Source organism: Drosophila suzukii (assembly GCF_043229965.1).
Source record: "Drosophila suzukii chromosome 2 unlocalized genomic scaffold, CBGP_Dsuzu_IsoJpt1.0 scf_2c, whole genome shotgun sequence".
In the NCBI taxonomy this organism is placed as follows: domain Eukaryota; kingdom Metazoa; phylum Arthropoda; class Insecta; order Diptera; family Drosophilidae; genus Drosophila; species Drosophila suzukii.
The window spans coordinates 6818885-6838046 of record NW_027255896.1 but is presented as its reverse complement, the minus strand read 5'-3'; the positions used below and the strand labels follow the sequence as shown (position 1 = coordinate 6838046).

The window sequence follows — 19162 nt, the reverse complement described above, 5'->3', positions numbered from 1 at the left end:
TCCGATTTGCTCCCTTTTTTATGAAGTTGAAAGATAAAAGATTCTTTCCAAACTTTAGGGAGATAAGAGTGTAGAAGGAATATCTGAAAAAGTTTTCACAAACCATCGGCACATTTTTGTTATAACACAGCTCGGTACAAGATCAGGGTCCGAAGAGAAAGATAACTTGGTTGTTTGAAGATTTTGAAAATCATCGTCCTCACTAATAAGGGGCATGAAAATGCAGTTGGAGGGAGGGAGAGGGTATGGATAGAATGAAGTGTTATCGTAAATAATAGAGGAGTACGTGGACTAAAAAATTTGGCAAATAAGTTCGCAATATATTCGTATCACAAGGGGCGGATGTAGAGTCATGGGGAAAACAAGATGGAAATTGTTGTGATTTAATGTTTTTAGTCTAAAAAACTTTTCGTTTTGTGCCTAAGTTCCATCTTTAAAAATGTACGCATAAAAACCGAAATTCGTTGTAGAATATTGACGATTTTATTTTTTAAACTGGTGTAATTTATAAAAATATAATGCTGTCAGGCCTGGACTACGAAGTTTTTATTTTACAGAATTTTAGTTGTAAGAAACTTATTTTCTGTTTGCAGGCTACGAAAATGATGCGTCTAGCTCAGTGATGTTGTATGTTTGTCCCACCAAAAGTATAATGCGTGACTGCCCGTCACTTAAGAAAGTGCAGAATATCCGATTGGGACTGTTCAGGCCCACTGTCCGGCGAATCTGGACTGGCCCCGCTATCCAGTTGCACCGCTCTACCGCTTCCCGCTCTCTCGCGCTCCCGCTCTCCTGCGCTGTTCCTAGCTCCTTCCATGAAGTCTCCGCTGCGCTTTGGAGCGCAGAGCGGAGCTTAGACTTAGTTAGTTCGATTCTGGAGTTAAAACTGAATAAACCGCGGTCGTACCCCCGCCTACTTTCCAAGTTAACTTTTGTGCGTACATTCTTTTCGATCAAGGGGCAGACACGCGTTTGGAGTGGTTTCTCCCATACAGCTTCCGCCGCACCAGCAGAAAACCGCACCAGCAGCAAACCGCCGAAGCCCAGCGCAGCAGCCCGCCGACGCAGCCAGTTTCCCGCCGTCGCCTCCCACGCCATTCCATCAGCGCCACCACGGTACCCCGCTACCCCCCGGCGTACATGTTGGTCCTTCGAGCCGGATAAGATAAGTAAAGCTTTTCGTCTTATTAATTGCCGGTCTGCAGTCAGCCACTCGAAAATATAATTCGTTTGACTTTCTGTACGATTTGTCCAAAATCAGAGAACTTGATTGTTTTTCTTTCGCTGAAATGGTTGTGATCGTAAGCTGGCTGTGGTGGCACCCCTGCTCGACGTCGCACCTTTCACTGCTCGTGACTCCCGTGTACTTTCGGCGGCGGCGCTTCTCTATGACGTCGCTGTTCTCCGGTTCCTTGTCCTCTTCGACGACTTCCTTGGCGTCACGCTTTCTGCGTCGCTCCGATCTTACACGACTTGCTGGACTAAGAATGTTGCGGAACCTTCCGACCAGAACAACCGTGAAGGCACTAGTATCGCGGGACTCCTTGAGGGCGGCCTGGTTCTCGTCAGCAGGTCAAACACACGATTCTCCGTTTTCGCTTGCCCACAATATCGCAAGACACCCTGCACGAACTATTTTTCGCTCTTACCCTGCCGGGATCTCGGTCTCTGTAACGTCGCAGCTGATCCCCCTAACCAATATCTGTGTCCCTCAAAATCTCACCGTTGCAGTCTCAACCGTGTAGTATCAGTGTCTTGACTCTGGTATCAGGGTCTTTGATCACACGACGCTAAAGGTAATCTCACTTGTATTATTCGGTTTCTCGATTTCTCCGCTCTCCTTGGGTTCAAGGTCCATGCACTCTCCTGCCTCGAGATTTGTGGGGAGTTTTAAGACTTCTCACAAAGTTTATGAAGGGGCCAAATCATTAACCAAGTTTTTTAAATCCCCTATAATTTGAAAAAAAATCTTGAAACAACATTTTTAAATAAAAAGGTTAAACTTTGGTCCGATCAACATGATTTACCAACCACGGCTTTATATATGGCCCATGTAAATAAGGTTTGCTTCCAAAAAGTTTAAAATTTTTGTAAGATATTTTTTAGATTTCTGGCGATTTTTATTTTATTTATTTCATTAAAGTCAGCAAATATCTGCCAACATAAACATAGTACCGGTCTCACATCAAGTGGGCAGGGGCAAAGACAGGTGGGTTAAGATGTAACGTAATGCCAGCAAAAGGAACTGTTTCTGGAATATCTGCATTTAAGATCACTAAACCCAATAAAATATCTTGTGAGAAAAAGGATTCTTTCGATAAAAGGACATAAAGTTATATTTAGAGATGTTTGAAAACAGCAAATTCTGAATGCACCAACAATGCATATTGTTCAAATCGGCTTGAAAAATTGCGTGGGAATTGGGATTTGTTAACGGCAAGCAACGTTTTATGTCGTTAGCATACATCATCAGAACTACTTGAGGCACGTCATTTATGAAAATTCCAAGAAGAAGAGGTCCTCGGTGGCTTTCTTGTGGAACACCAGAGGTCACGTGAACAAGGTTAGAGATTGAGCTTTTAAAAGTCCGGTTTGATAAGTTTGTTGAAATCCACTCAGTCAACGTGATCGTAAATCCGAAAAGTATAATTTTTTTTTCAATAATAGCTGATGGTTTACGGAATCGAAATTCAGTTTGAAAATTGTATTTAAAAGCGCTTCTAATGACTGAAGTAAATTCAAGAAGATTCGTAGACGTTGACCTTCGTTTCGTAAAGCCATGCCGAATCGGGGACATGGCTGAGCTGCATTGGTGCTGTAGCTGAGCGGTAATTAGCTGATCAATACACTTGTTAATCGCGCTCTGTTTTGCGATACCGCGGTAGTTTTTAATATCCGATTTGCTCCCTTTTTTATGAAGTGGAAAGATAAAAGATTCCTTCCAAACTTTAGAGAAATAAGAGTTTAGAAGGAATATCTGAAAAAGTTTGCACAAAGCATCGGCACATTTTTGTTATAACACAGCTCGGTACAAGTTCAGGGTCCGAAGAGAAAGATAACTTGGTTGTTTGAAGATTTTGAAAATCATAGTCCTCACTAATAAGGGGCATGAAAATGCAGTTGGAGGGAGGGAGAGGGTATGGATAGAATGAAGTGTTATCGTAAATAATAGAGGAGTACGTGGACTAAAAAAAATTGGCAAATAAGTTCGCAATATATTCGTATCACAAGGGGCGGATGTAGAGTCATGGGGAAAACAAGATGGAAATTGTTGTGATTTAATGTTTTTAGTCTAAAAAACTTTTCGTTTTGTGCCTAAGTTCCATCTTTAAAAATGTACGCATAAAAACCGAAATTCATTGTAGCATATTGACGATTTTATTTTTTAAACTGGTGTAATTTATAAAAATAAAATGCTGTCAGGCCTGGACTACGAAGTTTTTATTTTACAGAATTTTAGTTGTGAGAAACTTATTTTCTGTTTGCAGGCTACGAAAATGATGCGTCTAGCTTAGTGATATTGTATGTTTGTCCCACCAAAAGTATAATGCGTGACTGCCCGTCACTTAAGAAAGTACAGAATATCCGATTGGGACAAATCAGAGAACTTGATTGTTTTTCTTTCGCTGAAATGGTTGTGATCGTAAGCTGGCTGTGGTGTCACCCCTGCTCGACGTCGCACCTTTCACTGCTCGTGACTCCCGTGTACTTTCGGCGGCGGCGCTGCTCTATGACGTCGCTGCTCTCCGGTTCCTTGTCCTCTTCGACGACTTCTGTGGCGTCGCTTTTTCTGCGTCGCTCCGATCTCACAAGACTTGCTGGACTAAGGATGTTGCGGAACCTTCCGACCAGAACAACCGTGAAGGCACCAGTATCTCGGGACTCCTTAAGGGCGGTCTGGTTCTCGTCAGCAGGTCATACACACGATTCTCCGTTTTCGCTAGCCCACAATATCGCCAGACACCCTGCACGGACTTTTTTTCGCTCTTACCCTGCCGGGATCTCGTTCTCTGTAACGTCGCAGCTGATCCCCCTAACCAATATCTGTGTCCCTCAAAATCTCACCGTTGCAGTCTCAACCGTGTAGTATCAGTGTCTTGACTCTGGTATCAGGGTCTTTGATCACACGACGCTAAAGGTAATCTCACTTGTATTGTTCGGTTTCTCGATTTCTCCGCTCTCCTTGGGTTCAAGGTCCATGCACTCTCCTGCCTCGAGATTTGTGGGGAGTTTTAAGACTTCTCACAAAGTTTATGAAGGGGCCAAATCATTAACCAAGTTTTTTAAATCCCCTATAATTTGAAAAAAAATCTTGAAACAACATTTTTAATTAAAAAGGTTAAACTTTGGTCCGATCAACATGATTTACCAACCACGGCTTTATATATGGCCCATGTAAATAAGGTTTGTTTCCAAAAAGTTTAAAATTTTTGTAAGATATTTTTTAGATTTCTGGCGATTTTTATTTTATTTATTTCATTAAAGTCAGCAAATATCTGCCAATATAAACATAGTACCGGTCTCACATCAAGTGGGCAGGGGCAAAGACAGGTGGGTTAAGATGTAACGTAATGCCAGCAAAAGGAATTGTTTCTGGAATTTCTGCATTCAAGATCACTCAACCCAATAAAATATCTTGTGAGAAAAAGGATTCTTTCGATAAAAGGACATAAAGTTATATTTAGAGATGTTTGAAAACAGCAAATTCTGAATGCACCAACAATGCATATTGTTCAAATCGGCTTGCAAAATTGCATGGGAATTGGAAGTCGTTAATGGCAAGCAAAGTTTTACGTCGTTAGCATACAACATAACATGACAGGAGAGAACTACTTGAGGCAAGTAATTTATGAAAATTCCAAGAAGAAGAGGTCCTCGGTGGAACACCAGAGGTCACGTGAACAAGGTTAGAGATTGAGCTTTTAAAAGTCCGGTTTGATAATCATATAAGCTCCAAGCTTGGAAATAACATTTTTTAATTAGTTTTGAATTTCGAATTAAATTTTAACAAAATTGGACGACTATATCATATAGCTGCCATGGGAACGATCGGAAAATTAGTGGGTAAATAATATGAAGCAAATTATAGCTTCGGTGTTTTCTGACATATTGGTATTGGGAATATCATTTTTTGTTTTTTATAACTGCAAGGGTATATAAGCTTCGGCTAAAGTTAACTTCCTTTCTTGTTTTCTTTAAATTTTGTTCCGATTATTCTTATGAGAGCTACACCCAAAAAAAAAATCGCCCTTAAATCAAGAAATTCGCCTTTAAATCAAGAAAATCGCCTATGATTTTCATCCAACGGCGACTCACCTTTATTTTAAATAAATAATTTTCTTGAATTTATGGTTTGCCATTTCTGGAAATAATGACAAATTTTTCTTAAATGTATGGTAAAAAACCTTAAAATTAAGGAAAAATTTATTAAAATAAGACAAAAAAATATTTATAATGTAAGATTACATTACTCTTTACATTTTACACCTTACATTTGAGGAATTTGGTTGGTTTTGTATACCAATTTTGGATTTTAAATGGATAAAACCGTTTCTAATTTTAATGGCAATTATTACATGGGAATACAGTCTGATAATTTTTATATTTACCTGAATTTATTAAAGATTTATTTTATATAAATACTTTTTATAAACATATAAATAAATACAACAAATGGAAAAATCCTTACCTCAGACAACCCCGGCGTGAACTCGAACCCGCAACCGCTCACACCATAGCCAGACGTCTTAACCATTCGGCCACGCGTGCTTCTTGTCATACAATGACTAAAGAGGGCTAAGGTGTTTTTTGTCCAGCTTTACGCATACCAATAACGGTTATTCTAATCTAAACCTTTTTAACAACCGTTTATACAATTTGGTAAATAGAAAAGTGAAACTAATAAGAATAAAAGTTACATAAATTAAAAAAAAAAGAAAAATAAATAAACAAAGAGTACACTTGCCGTGGCGTGGGCTCGAACCAGGTACTTTTGTTCGATTGTTTATTGACCGGACGTCTTTACCAGCTAGACCACCATCAAAATGTATAAAAAAAAATCACTTTCTCTTAAAATATGGGTATTTCTTTCCTAAATTTAAGTAAGAATTTACCATTATTTCAAGAAAAAAAATCAAGAAAAATTCGCCATTAGTTAAAGAAAAAAATGCGATTCTTCCTCTTCTTCATTACAAAAAAAAAAAAAAGTATGGCGAATTCCTTAAATTGTAGGTATTTTTTCTATAATCAAGAAAATATTTCTTAATTCAATGGCGTTTTGAAATCACGGGCGATTTTCTAATATTTATGGTGATTTTTTTTTGAGTGTAGAAGATATAGTTGTCCGATCCGGCTGGTTCCGACTTATATACTACCAGCAAAAGATATAAGACTTTTGGGAAAGTTTCAGACCGATAGCTTTAAAACTGAGAGACTAGTTTGCGTAGAAACGGACGGACAGACGGACAGACGGAGATGGCTAGATCGACTCGTCTAGTCATGCAGATCAAGAATATATATATTTTATTTATGGGGTCGGAAACGCTTCCTTCACTGCGTTGCAAACTTCTGACTGAAATCATTATACCCTCTGCAAGTGTATAAAAATATCGAAAGCTGAAGAGTAAACCATAAAACTGTTCTACAATATGTATGGGATCATCGTTTGAGTCCATGAAATACCAATCGAGTTCGGATAAATACGTATTCATTCTGCGAACTTAGCGCTACGAAAATAACGAAAAGAAGTAAGGTTCGATTTCGGGACATGGCAATAATGAAACTAATGCTTCTAAAGTAACCTCAAATGTACATAGGTACGCGTCTTCGGGACTAGACAGCGGGCTAGGTCCAAAGAAGGTCCAAAATTTTACCAGAGCAATTCAAAACTGTGTTTAGTTGTCCCAAAGAAAGATCAATAAGACCGTGAACAAACTCATGGGAGGATGTGGAAAGGACAACATTTGAATCAGTTAGGGCATCCAAGAAATGGCAGGAAGGTATTTGAGCCAAATGCTGAAGGTAGAGGCTAGTATCAGACCGAGAAATAAAAACGATATAATCGTGAATCCCGAACAGCAACAAACTTTTAGGTGTTGTCCGTACCAATCATCGGCGGTAATCTTATTGCTGAACTAATATTCCGCAGTCAGACACAGAGGAATTAAGCCACGTTTCAGTAAAAGCAATCACATTAGCATCAACGGAGACATTGTGGACGTACTGTTCACTAAGTTTGCCCAATAAACTGCGAACATTTTGGTAGTGTAGGGAAAATTATTATTTAGTTTTTTGGAACGTTGGTTGAAGGAATCTGAGGCCCGTGAGCCCGATAAAGCTTATTTACTTACTCGTGAACAATGACATGTTCAGGCCATCTAGAAATATTGCGACCCTTATCAAGATGTACCTCAGGAAGTCAAATTTTAAACGAAGATATTTCACGTTTCTGCTTAAACTTGAACTTCAGGACTGTTGGTTCCGTTCGAAAAAAATTCAGTTTGCTGCTAAGGTGGTTTTTGACATCGTCTTCAGAAGCACCAGGGATAATACGGGAGACAAAAAAGAGTTTTTTTTGTGCAATGCCCGATAAGGGCATAGGTTTCCTTTAAGCAACTCCAGATAAGGCTAACTGCGATGGTCCCGCGTTGGCAGTTGAAGGCGGCAAAACCGTGCCGGAGCCAGAGTTTCAGACTAACTAGTAGTTAAACGATCTGATCATAGTGCTTGATCATAACCGGAGCCGACAGCAGCAGGACACGACGTAGAACTGGCAGCCGCGGCTAGTGGTTCCGAGGGCCCTAAGGCCGACTGCTGCATCTGACACCAGGATTCGTCGTTTGAGTATTCACAACGAAACGATAATAGATACCATAAAGATTGATAGGATACGATTGCTAAGCCAATTATAAATCAATTTTTTAATTTTGTGCGGCTGTAGACATTTTGCAAGCGTTGCAAGATTCGTGCGTTGTCAATCTGGTTCCCCTTTACAGTAAACTGTATATCTTATGTTTTTACGTAATTGAAATTCATCCAATTCAATCTAAAATAATTTCCGAGCCAAAATGTACGACGGGGGGTAGCGGAGTACCAGTGGCGCTGGTGGAATGGCGTAGGAGGCGACGGCGGGAAACTGGAGGCGTCAGCGGGCTGCTGCGCTGGGCTTCGGCGTTTGCTGCTGGTGCGGCGGAAAGCGTCTAAGCTGTAGGGGAGAAAACCACTCGATTCGCGAAGTGCCCCTTGACCAAAAAGTAATTACGCAAAAGTTCACTTTGTAAAATGGGCGGGGGAGCGACCGCGGCTTATTTCATATGAATGCCAAAATTTAACTACTCAAGTCTAAGCTCAGCTCCGCGATCCAAAGCGCAGCGGAGACTTCACGGAGGGGAGCTGAGAACAGCGCAGGAGAGCGGAAGCGCGAGAGAGTTGGATAGCGGGGCCGGTCCAGATTCGCCGGACAGTGGGCCTAAACATTTCGCCCCCCTTGCAATCGCTAGCGTTGCAGAAAGGGACGGAACCCCGGCCAGTCGCTTACGCCTTAAGCCTGCGTACAGGCGCCGGAGAGGATCCAACCGAACACCGTCTTCTGGGCTACTGGCGGTCCCTCGTCGACCATGTGGAAGCCCGGCTGTATCACCTTCGGGTAGACGTCCGCGCCCAGGATCAATGATCCGCGAGCGGTAGCTCCTTAAATTTCTGGACGACGCTCTCACTGATCGCACGGATGGGGGTGCGGATGCGCACGTTCGGCTCGATCTTGAGGACCACCACCAGCTTGATGGTCTCGTCGACCTTCGACCGAATCGTCGGCGTGCAGATGCTCTCATTGCCCACGTTTGTTGTCGGCAAACGAAAATCGGCGGCCAGGGATGCATCGATGGAGCTTGTCGGGGTGCACGGATTGATGAGTGCGGCGGTGTCAAAATCTTCTCCCCGGTCTCGACGATCACCAAAGCAGTCAAAGCAGTTGACGCTATGACGCTGGAGAGTGTGACTGGTGTCGAGGATGCTGAGCGCGGTGGAGGGGCAAGCGTTTGGCGTGTTGGCGGATCTTGCCGGTGCGAATGCTGCGGAGAAGCGGGCTGTCGCTTGGAGCCGGACTTTTTCCGGGAAACAACTTCGTGCATGTGGAGCAGCGTGAGATGGTTCCGGTCGCACGTTCTGCACCGGTCACCGCTACGACAGCTCCCAATGGAGTGCTCGTGTGCGAGACAGTTCGCGCAGTATATGTTTATAAGAAATGCCCTCACTTCCCTCTGACACTTCCGAAGAGGATGGATTCCGCGGCAGACTCGGCATCGGTAGGACTAAGTACCACTCGTACGTCTGCTATCCAATGCCTGAGCGCTACGTGGACGGGGAGCCATTTTCCTGGTTAGAGTGTGGGTAAGGAAAAAAACAAACAGGGCTGATTAACAGTGGCGTGGATAATGGCTACGGACTAAGGTGTATAAGAAACGCGGCTCGTTACGAGGTAGTTTTGGACGGCTCTCTTGGAAGAAGAACCACCTTGGTCACTGGACGTTTGACAATGCCGCGCGCCGTTCGAATGTCGACTACGCGGACATTGCCATCGGTTCCCGGAAAAACGGAGTCTTATCTTCCGAGTCGCCACTCATTTGAGGGCAAATTGTCATCCCTAATGACGACCATATCGCCGACACGCAGATTTTCTGTGGGGACTTGCCACTTGTTGCGCTTGTGGAGCTCCTTAAGGTACTCATCTTTCCATAGATTGCGGAATTGTTGATGGAGAGACATTAAGTGCTGCCACCGGTTCAGAATGGACTTCGCCCTTTACTTCAGGTTTCACTATGGATAGAAGAGGTCCACCAACAAGAAACCACCCTGGTGTCAACGCTAAGAGATCAGTTTGATCCTCGGACATGGGAGATAGCGGTCTGGATTTCAGACAAGCTTCGATTTTCGCTAGGAGGGTGGACAGCTCTTCAAAGGTGTATTTCTTTGTAGCGGTGGACTTGTAAAACGAGGTCTTGAAGCTCTTGACACCAGCTTCCCATAGGTCTCCCATATGGGGTGCCCCAGGAGGAATAAATTGCCAGGTGAACTGCTGATGACCTTACGCATCGGTCACAGACTCCTTAACAGTTTGCAGGAAGTCGCGGGAAAGCACGGTGGAAGCGCATACGAAGGTCTTTCCATTGTCGGACTGGACTTGGCGAGGACACCCTTTTCTAGATACGAAACGAGCGAAAGCGGCCAGAAACTTTTCAGTCGTTAAGTCGGATGTAGGCTCTAGAAAAAAACGAAAACCAACACATACCCTTTTGTAATAAGACAAGCTCTTCCGGTATAATTTTTTATATCAAACAGGCCGGCGTAATCCATCCCTGTGTACGTGAACGGACGGGAAAAAGACACTCGCTCTTTTGGAAAATTTCCCATCATCTGGACTTGCAATCTCTTTTTGTGGATGACGCAGACCTTGCAGGAGGTAACCACTGCCCTCACCAAGTTCTTTATTCTCGGAACCCAGTATCTGGACCGGGTGAGACGCACCACTAACTGATTACCACCATGTAACGAAATGAGATGCGTGAATTTTACCAGAAGCCGCGAGAGTGCACATTCGTTCGATAGGATTATGGGATGTCGTTCATCATACCGCAAACTGTCGGAGGCCGTTACTCGGCCGTATGCCCTGATTAGCCCTTTCTTGTCTAGAAAGGGGTTCCGGGAGAGAATCGAACTTGCCGCGGGCACAGGACGCTTCTGACTCAAGCAGCGGTTTCCTTTAGAACAATACCTGCGCTGAGTTCAAATTGTCATGAGTTCTTCCGCGGCGGCAACGTCCTGAGCCTCTAGACGGACCCCGGAAAGCGGTGATTGTCTTCGACATCGCTGGACAATTCGATGGACAAACGTGAGGACCCGCAAAGCTCTATCTAATTTGGAAAGGCGATCCAGGAAATCTTCTGTCGGCATAGACGCCACATGGGCTTTGACGGCACGCTTTTCGATCTCAGTCACCGGCAGGTCGGTTTCCTGGCTGGGCCAATGATCGCGTGGACGTTGCAGCCAAGTGGGTCCATGCCACCAAAGCGGGTTATCCACCAGCTCTTGAAGGGGAACTCCTCGACTAGCCAAATCAGATGGATTATGTTCGGATTGAACGTGTGACCAATTGGATGCCTCAGTGACCTCGGTGATCTTCGTCACCCTGTTGGCAACGAACGTTGTCCAATGACACGCTGCTTTGGCTAACCATGCTAGCACAATCGTAGAATCGGTCCAACAACGGAATTTTGAGGTCAGCCTCGGCATATTGGGAAGAATGGCTTCGGCCATCTCGGACAAAAGGAGAGCCCCACATAACTCCAGCCTGGGAAGGGACACCGTTTTGACTGGCGCCACACGCGTCTTGGCCGTGAGTAAGTGCACCATCGTCTTATGGCCCACCTCTACGCGCACATAGATCGCAGCACCGTATGCCTTTTACGAGGCGTCACAGAATCCGTGATGCTCTACGCGGAACTTTGGACGGATTAAAACCCATCTGGGTATTCTGACCTGGTCTAGGACCGAATAGCTCTGGAGAAAGCTGTTCCCCCTTTGGCACAGCTCAACTGGAAGTTTATCGTCCCAACCTAGATCCGGAAGCCAAATCTCTTGCATAAAGATTTTGGCACACACAACAAATGGAGCGAGCCAGCCTGCTGGATCAAACAACTTGGCAATTTGGGAAAGGACTTGGCGTTTCGTGGGGGAGATTTCCGTTGCTAAATCTGGTGGGACGAAAAAGAACTCATCGGACGTCGTCTTCCATCGTACGCCGAGAGTTTTGGATGTGCTCTCAGTGTCGATCTCGAGGAAGTCGGATGTCAGAAGATTATCGCTTTGGATATGAGCTAATATTTCTTTGTGGTCGGAGGTCCATTTTCTCAATGGAAACCCCGCGGAACCTAGAGCACTTTGTAGCTCGTGAACAATGAACTTAGCGTCCTCGGCGGAGCCGGCACCCGAAAGGACATCGTCTACATACATATGATTTCAAATGACGTTTCTTGCTCTTGGATGGCTGAGCTGCACGTCAGTTGCCAGCAGTTGCAGGACTCGAATGGCCAGGAATGGCGCGCAATTGACTCCAAAAGTTACTTTCTGTAATTCGAAATCTTGTATGTACCCCTCGCTGTTGCGGAATAAGATGCGCTGGAACGGGGAATGCTTCGGATCTACCCATATCTGCCGATACATTCCCTCGATATCGGCACTGTAAACGTATCGGAAATATCGCCACTTCAGGATCTGGATAGTTAGATCGGACTGTAAGACTGGGCCAGTACGAGGGATATCATTTAAACTGATCCAATTCTCTGAAGGGCTGGAGGCATTGAAAACCACACGTAGCTTGGTGGTTGTACTTTCCGGCTTGAGCACGGCATGATGCGGAAGGTAATAACTGGCAGAATTATGGGTAGGACGGACTTCTTTCATGTGATGGAGGTCGAGATACTTTGAATCACGGAGTCGTATTTGGCTTTCAGCTGACTGTCGCTCTTTAGGCGTTGCTCGGTTCTTAGGAACTGCGACAACGCGGAGGATCTGGAGTGACCGAGAGCGGATTTTAAGTTTTGGGGATCACGAAACGGAAGACTTACGACATACCTGCCGTTATCGTCTCTCGTAGTCGTTCGGAGAAAATTTTCCTCACATGTCAAATCGGAAGATTTTGTCACTTTTACTGGTAGATCCTCCACCTCCCAAAATTTAGTGATAAGCCTATCCAGGACGTGTCAACCGTGTGGGAGATTCGCGTGGAAAAAACGGAAATCTGATTTTCCCTTGGTGCAGGAACGGGTCCTGTTAGGATTCACCCGAAAATGGTTTCTTGACCGAGGAGAGAGCCACAAATGTTGCGGCCGGATGCCGCTTAGGAGAATGGATGGCAGTACGTCGGCCCCGACCAGAATATCTATCTGTGCGCTCTCATAGAACTTTGGATCCGCTAGTGGCAGTTCGGCAAGATCCCGTAGAAACTGTTGCGGAATCAGACAAGATGGGAGGTTTCCAGCTAATTGAGGAAGAACATAGGCCGTCGTGTTGATCTGCAGGCCAGGCCTGGTCGGAGAACGGATGGTAAACTGACATAGCTTTTTGATTCAGCGGATAATGTCTGGTTTAAGCCTGATACTTGGAAACGGATTACCTGGTGAGGCAACTTAATTAATTTGAACAGCCGCTCAGAAATAAAGGTTGCCTCTGATCCTGAATCTATCAAGGCACGAGCTTTAAAATTCGACCCCAGGTGACATTTGTCAATTATGGCGGTGCCCAGCAAGACGGATCTATACCCCGTCGCGAAGTAATTTTGGACTGTGGAGTCCGCGGACCCGGAAGCGGTGGCAACTGTCGTATTTGGTCTTGACCTGGGTCTCGGGGAGGAATTCGAAGGCGATTGGGAGGAGTTGCCTCTGTGTAGTAAGGTGTGATGGCGGCCGCGGCACGTAAAGCAACTATGAGTGCTTTCACAATCACGCAGCTGACGCTCTCGTGCGAAGCAGTTCAGACACAGCTGCTTCCTCTTTATATATGCCGACCGCTCGTCGACCGTCATCTGGAGAAATCGTGCACATGTGCGGACAGGATGGTTTTCCTTCTTACAAAGGTCATGTCCTTTTGGCTTGGGTTCTGCGGATGTTTTTGGCAGAGATTGACTCGAGCCTGACGGCCGTACGTCGTCTATGGCTTCTAAGGCGTTCAGCTCCTGCCACGTCGCAATCTCTGCCTTGTTGAGCACAAGGACAGCGTGAGCTTAGAAAGTTTGGAGGAGCACATGTACACTAAAAGGCAGTCCCAATTTTCGGTTTCAATTCCGGATATTTCTAAAGCTTGAACTTGGAGAGCCTGGGCTATCATATCCGCGATCTGAGCCCCACATCTCTCGTAAACGGAATAGCAGTAGCCGTATTTAGCTTTGAGAATTGGCAAACTATCAGCTGCACTGTCTCCGACTTCTGCTGTAGAATGAGTTGTCGACAAAAAAAGTAATTGGAATTGGAATAATTGTGGAACTAAACCCAATGATGCGGATAAGGAACGGTGAGTAAGGAGTTCGTATATCACCCGTGGAGAAAAAATACTATAACATTTAACCTATTTGGTATATGTACAGCTGCGAAAAAAATAATAGCACCACTTACCCGAGCAATGTTTGGATAGTCACCCTACCTATATTTTTAGCTCTGTCAAAACATGCAATACCTTTTTGGAATCGAATTGCAACAAAGTATCAGAAAGTGAAAACAAAATGATGATTTCTTTTTTAGTTTTTAAATTATTTAAGAATCTTTATTTAAACTTAACGAAAAAAGTAATAGCACCGCTTTTTAAGAATGGGTTTTAAATTATAGGAACTACCAATATTCATAAGATAACAATTATGAACTGTTAAATCTATGTTTATATTCTTCATTTAATACTTAATAACATCTGGGCAGCGTCTTAGCATGGGGTCAACTAGGTTCTTTCATCGCTTTATGGAAATTTGAGTCCAGGACTCCTTAATTACTCCCCAAAGGGATCCGATGTATGTTGGTTTTGATGCAGCGACTGCCTTCTTGACATCCGACCATAGATTCTCTGTTGGATTAAGGTCTGGAGACTTCGGAGGCCACGCCATAACGTTCACAGAGTTGTTCCCAAACCTTTTCTTTGCCTTCATGCTGGTATGTTTGGGGTCATTATCTTGTTGGAAGACCCACACGAGCGGCATTTCATACTTTGCGAAAGGTAGCATAATGGTATCCATGATATCCACGTATACGCGCTGATCCATGATGGCCTTGATCCAATGTATCGGGCCTACTCCGTAATAAGAAAAGCAGGCCCATACAATCACACTACGCCCTACATGCTTTATGGTCCTTGTGGTGTACTGGGGCATAAATTCCGAGTTCTTTGGTCGTCTGAAATACGATCTGGATCCTTTTCCACCAAACATAATCACCTTGCTCTCACCTGACCGTAAAATATTCCTCCACTGATCGGGTGACCAATTCGCATGATCCTTGGCAAACTTCATTCGCTTAGAAATATGTCTGGCATTTAAAAGTGGTACCTTTCTCGGGCTGCAGGCTTTTAGGTTATGTTCCCTGAGATATGTACGCACAGTTTGCACCGTCGCATTTATTTTAAGCTCCTTTTTAAGCTCAGTAGCAGATTTGAAAGGATCCTTCTTACTCTGACGAATCAATCGATTGTCGTGAAGGGGGAGTCATAGATTGTTTTCGTCCTCGTGATTCATCTTTTTCTTTATAGTTTAGAGTGTTCTTAATCATTTTATTTAAACATCCGACCAACTACTCTGTAAGATTTTCCATCCTTTATCAACTTTTGGATGATATCACGCTTTTCTTCAGTGCAATGCTTTCCACGTTCATTTCAATGGTATTATCAAACTTTTTATGTTCAAAACATTGAAATTATAGATAAATTTAATTGACCCGTGCTTTGTATTAAGGCTACTCGGCAAAATATGGGGCTTTTGCTAATAAATGTTGTAGTAGTGATATTTTTTTTCGTCTTTTTTTGGGCTTTTTTAATAAAACACTTAAAAATAAATTTATAGGCAGGATTTAGGTAACACATTTTTTCGTTAGAAAGAATACTAAAGAGTACAAAAAAATGTTGTGATGAAAAACAACAAACACTGAAAACAATTTTATTTTACCCAGAAGAAAATGTATTGAAGTGGTGCTATTATTTTTTTCGCCACTGTATATTGTACTTGGGATCAAGTTTGGTATATATTTTTTTAGTGCTGGTAGTTTGCGTTTGAAATAAATTGAGGGGAGGAAAATACCAAATATGTGTTAATATGTAGTCCCCGGTGGAGTAATTGTATTATTTCGCTTTTATTTAAACTTCTGAATGAAGAAAAATACCAAAATATGCCAATAAGTTGTTGGCCGGAGGAAGCTATTTGTTTTAATTTAGTTTAATATTCCGAGGGAAAAAATTCAAAAAATACCAAAAAATTGGTGGACGGTGGATGCAATGCATGCGGTGGAGTGCTGGTATTATTTTCCCTGGATAAAATAAATTTTACGAAGTAAATACCAAATACCAAAAAAATACTAAAAAATAACCAAAAAAATGTTTACGTCTGTTGGTGTAATTTTTATTTTATTATTTTTAAACGGATGGCCGACGGAAAACTTTAATTAGTCGGAACGGGATGGTGGAATTAAATTTATATGTGAATGTATGTGTGTATGTAGATATGGATATGTATGTAGATATTTGTATGTACGTAGATATGGATATGTAAGTATGTAATGTTCGCAGGTTTTAAATTTATTTCATAATTATTGCCGGCGGGGTATGTGTTGTGGTGGACGTTTTCGATTTATTTGTATGTGGACTGTATTTGGAAAAACGAAAAAGTATGTGCAAGTATTTTACCGGCTGCGGATATACAGTGAGAAAATCTTGGAAAGTTTTGGGGGCCTGAATATACAGAACGCTGGAAATTAAATAATTCTCACTGTATGCTTGGCTTATATTTGCACAATATTTTTTTCTAAGCTTGGAATTTTTTTTCTCGATTTTATCTATGTGTATGTATGTATGGATGAGCGGCCAAATGCAATTAAAAAAGGAGTCGGAAAAATTGGCAATATGGCCGCACGTAGCAAAAGGAAAATCGAAGAAAAAAATGGCCAAATAATTTATTAATTGCCGTTGTCGGATTTAATCGGACTTTGATTTTGGACAAATCGTACAGACTGACTGCAGACCGGCAATTAATAAGTCGAAAAAGCTTTACTTATCTTATCGGCTCGAATGGACCAAAATGTACGCCGGGGGTAGTGGGGTACTGGTGGCGCTGGTGGAATGTCGTGGGAGGCGACGGCGGGAACTGGCGGCGTCGGCGGGCTGCTGCGCTGGGCTTCGGCGGTTTGCTGCTGGTGCGGCGGAAAGCGTCTAAGCTATAGGGGAGAAATCCACCCGAAACGCGAAGTGCCCCTTGACCGAAAAGTAATTACGCAAAAGCTTCACTGTACAAATTAGTCGGGGATGCGACCGCGGTTTATTCAATATAAATGCCAAAATTGAACTACTCAAGTCTAAACTCAGCTCCGCGCTCCAAAGCGCAGCGGTGACTTGACGGAGGGGAGCTGGGAACAGCGCAGGAGAGCGGGAGCGCGAGAGAGCGGGTGAGCGAGAGAGCGGTGCAGTTGGATAGCGGGGCCGGTCCAGATTCGCCGGATAGTGGGTCTGAACAATGTTTAATCTCAATTTATTATTTATACTCTCAGTCCCAGTCCCAGTTATTATAGACGTTTTATCAAAAATTCCGCTGCCGGCACATAGCAAGATTATTTAAAAAGAATGTTGTTATATAGTTGTCTAATATATACATATATATAGGACGAACAATGTAGATGTAGAAAGCGCAGCTTGCAGTTGTGTCAGCGATAAGGTTTTTGTGCGTGTGAATATTCACGACGAAACGATAATATGCACGATGCATGTGCACCAACAACAACACAGTGTAGAAGTTTGCGATAAACTCAAGAATAAAGATACTATTTTTACGTATAAGGTCACTGTCTTTAACTATTTAATTTTCGTTATGATAAAGATAACCAAAAACTAGAGGAGATGTCCAAAATGTGACATTGGTCACATTTTAATGCATAAAGTCCAAGAGACTGGAAGCCAACAGAGCGAGAGCAAATACAGCAAAGCACGAAATGGAGTGGTTGGTCTGTAAGGGAGGGGATGGGCAGTTTAAGTTAAAACAAGGAAGAACGCTATAGTCGAGTACCTCGACTATCAGATACCCGTTACTCAGCTATATGGAGATATGCAAGCAGCAAGGCGAGATTAAAATGCGCCACCTACCGGCGGTATACAAATTTAAGCGTTATGGGCTTTAGAGTGGGCGTGGCAAATTTTTGGATCAATCGATAGGTATCGACGAGACCAATACATTTCAGTTAAAATTTTTTATCTAGCATGAAAATTGTGGGCGTCACAGGTTTTCGCGGTTTGTGGGCGTTAAAATGGGCGTGGCAAACTTTTTTTTGGGTCAATCGATAGGTATTGATGAGAACAATACATTTCAGTTAATATTTTTATTCTAGCATCAAAACTGTAGGAGCCACAGTTTTGGGCGGTTTGTGGGCGTTAGAGTGGGCGTGGCACTGTGCCGAAACAAACTTGCGCTGCGTAAGAAGCTCAGAAATCTGCACGCCAAATCTCAATAGCCTAGCTCCCATAGTTTCCGAGATCTCAGCGTTCATCCGGACGGACAGACAGACGGACAGACGGACATGGCTAGATCGACTCGGCTAGTGATCCTGATCAAGAATATATATACTTTGTGGGGTCGGAAACGCTTCCTTCTGCCTGTTACATACTTTCCGACGAATCTAGTATACCCTTTTACTCTACGAGTAACGGGTATAATTACTTGTGTGTTTTCTTTTTAAGTTACTTTAAGATGAGGTTCAAAAATAAGATCCCAATTAATTTTAGCAATTAGACAGAAGATGAAAAACAAGACAGAGCGCTGTAGTCGATGGCCTCTGTTGGACTATTAGATACCCGTTACTCTGCTAAGAAAACGTTGTGGAAGGTCTGAAAAAAAAATTTAGCTTTTTAATAAATTTTTTTACAGTTTAATCAACTCTGATATCCCCTCTTACGTATATACAGTGTAATTGTGCCAAAATAAATAAATTGTATATTCGTACATTTACATTTTGTTATAAAAACATTTTTCAATAAAAATATTTAAATATTTGGTTTCTCTTAAACGAGTTAATTATTGACTAAATATATATTATAGCCAACTTTATGGTTTAACTTTGATGGACTCCATAAAATACGTTTATCTGGCCTTTATGCGGCAAAAAAATTTAATTTAGAAGGTGAGCTAACAATATATTTGTAACATTTTTATCAAAAAAGGGAATTAAATATGATTCTTGACGATTTGAATCCAATGTAAAGATGTAACGGGTTCTCTTGGATAACCTTGTTCATTATAACCAAAAACAATTATTTCAGGGAAACGACAATTAAGCAATAGGTTAAGCTTCTAATAGCACTTGGATTCTATGCAAGCGGCAGTTTTCTTATAACTCTTGGTGATTTTTGTGATTCAAGCGTGAGCACATCCAGTCGAGCT

The 19162-nt window shown here is 42.8% G+C and overlaps 1 protein-coding gene across 15 annotated transcripts in view; it reads left to right on the top strand.

Moving 5' to 3' along the window:
• The window catches only part of Gprk1 (G protein-coupled receptor kinase 1), a 609802-nt gene that overhangs the window by 402306 nt on the left and 188334 nt on the right, over positions 1–19162 (top strand). For 3 of the 15 annotated variants that reach the window (XR_011605115.1, XR_011605114.1, XR_011605113.1), the window contains one exon: positions 594–19162. This exon is cut by the window's right edge. The exons of the other annotated variants lie outside the window; for them this stretch is intronic. The gene's annotated coding sequence lies outside the window, so the exon portion shown is untranslated. The remainder of the gene's footprint in view (positions 1–593) is intronic. 15 annotated transcript variants of the gene reach the window in all.